Genomic DNA, 2,546 nt, shown 5'->3' with positions numbered 1-2,546 from the left:
ACTGCTGCTGCGTGGATCAGAGACCTTGCTTACCAGGGGCTCTGCCTCCCAGCCAATCTCCCTTTCCATCTGTGCCACTGGGTACTTCTTCCTTGGTCTCTAAGCAACATGGTGAACAAGATTCAGAAACCTGTCTGGGAGAGGAGGCTCAAGTTAGAAGCTGCCAGAATGGGGGACAAACAATGTTCCTGTGTCCTTTTCCTTGGTCACATCACTCCTTAGGGCCAGAGCATCCTTTGCACAGCCAGGGCTTGAGATGTGGGCATGTGGTTCTCACTTGTCTCTCAGCAAATGTGTCAAGAGCAAACAGTGCCAGGCACCATTCTGGAACCTGGGGGCAGAGCACTGAGCAATAAGATCTGGGCCATGCTCCCCTAGAACCTGTGGCCCAGAAGGTGGGACAGGGGCACAATATGCAAGTATATAAATAGACCTGATCTTCATGCTGTGAAGGAGTGTGCAAGGGGGCACAAAGACAAGGGCAGCTGCTCCAGCAGTGAGGGAGCCCCTCCAGTGCCAGGAGAATTCATCCCTGGAAGGGGTAGGGGAAGCCCAGGGCAGGCAGGAGCAGAGGCAGACTCCTCAGTTCTCAGATTGTGTGGGTGCTGCTCATCTGCACCTCTCCATCATGCAGGGTCCTTCCACAGGCTTCCCATCTGATGCCCCACATCACCTGTGTCCACCTGCCCCAACAGTCCCACATCCCCTGTCTAATGGAGGCAACTATTTTACACATTGTTGCCGACCCATTCTGTCCTCATGCATTCATCTAGGTACTTACAAGGCTGCTCTGTAGCCTCTGCCTCATTGTGCTGAGACCACCCCCCCAGGCCCACCCCACTGCCTGTCATGAGGTAAAAATGGAAACAGTAACAGTACTGTGTTTACTGAGCATGATGGGCAGGGTACAGCTCTAGGTGCCTGTGGTATTTCACTTAGTCCCCCTAACAACTCTAAGAAATAGGCTGAGAGAGTAAAAACCTGGCAAAGTAGGCAGTTAATGAGTGGCAGCCTCAGGCCTTGAATCCAGTGTGTAGACCTTTAGAACCTGTGTGTAATATTCTGGATAGGTCTGGATATTCGTGAATGAATGAATGTGATGTTCAGGTCATTAGGGACTTTTTTGCTGGATGATGGTAAGAAATTGGTGTTATGGTTGCATGACAATCTCTCATGAGCCTGGTCAGTCCAGTTCAGTCTTTAGTACCACAGCAGAGGACCCTGAGGCTTTCCCTGAAGACACTGCCTGAGTGATTTCTGAGCCCACCTGCCTCACTCTGCACAATCTCACAGCAGTCTCCGACCCCAGAACTTACCATCTGCAGGTTCCTCTAAGTTCTCATGTCATGACATGGGCTTTCTGGAGATTGTGTTAACTGGAGAAAAGTGACACAGCTCAGGTTACTGCACAATCCCTGCCCTCCTGGTCATCCACCCTAGACCAGGCTAATGTTCCACAGGCACTGAGTGCCTGGTCCTGCAAGGTTCTGGGCTGGGTGCTGGGAACAATGCCCCACAAGCCCTCAAGGACCTCAGGGTCTGGCCTGGGCCTGTCCAGGGCTATAGGTAGGAGTCACAATAGCTACTAGGATTTATTTTTGTATATTCACTCATTTGTTTATTTTTTGCAGTGAGCTATGCCCCAGCCCTATTTACTTTTGAGGCAGGTTCTCACTAACCTGCTGAAGCCATCCTTAAATTTGCAGTCTCCCTGCCCCTGCCTCCCTGTTGCCAGGATACAGGTGTGTATCACCATGCCCAACAGTAAAAAGTCTCCTGAGCATGTGCTCCTAAGATTTGAATTCTGTATTTCTGTCATCTGTATGTAATATGATTTGCATATTAGTAAAGCATAATATTTTTCTTTACAGCACAAGTATAGATATGCAATCTACAGTATTTCCTCACTTTTCCCCAATGGCCACATATATCCTGTTCCCAAGAGAAAGAACTGAAAGAAATAACTTTTCCCTGAACTTGCCCTGGGGGATTATTTAAATTGTTGGGATGAACCAACCTTAACAGAAGGGACAACAACTTTTCTCCTGAAATCAATAGTCAGGACTCCAGAAGAAAACCAGGAGAGTTCTAAGAAAAATGAAGTCACCATGCATCCTGTGACAGCCAGATGGCAGAGGAACTGATTACAGAGGCACAGAGTTGGAGAGAAGTTCAGGGAGGAGCAGCATAAGGGCAGGTACCACATGGGCTATGGCATGAGGCATTCAGAGGTGGAGGAGAGAGGAACATGGTAGGGAGCCTCACAGCTGCAGGGGAGCAGGCAGTACAGTATTTGTAGAAGGTGGGATGGGGGAGAGCAAATGGGGATGAAGCTAGGGAGGAACCAGTGCCAAGTCCAAAGAGGCCTCATGCACTCACTGATTCAAGCTAGCTCAGAAGTGGCAGAGGCCATAGAAGTGTTCTGCAGAGGGATGAACTAATCAAACTGGCATGTTAGGATAGACCTAGCCAGCAGTGGGATAGAACAAGGGTTGGGGTGGCTGGTTTTTTGGGGAAGGAGTGTGACTGGGAGCCCACCAGACCAG

This window comes from Sciurus carolinensis, unplaced genomic scaffold (assembly GCF_902686445.1).
Source record: "Sciurus carolinensis unplaced genomic scaffold, mSciCar1.2, whole genome shotgun sequence".
NCBI lineage: Eukaryota > Metazoa > Chordata > Mammalia > Rodentia > Sciuridae > Sciurus > Sciurus carolinensis.
Note: the sequence above shows the minus strand (reverse complement) of the source record.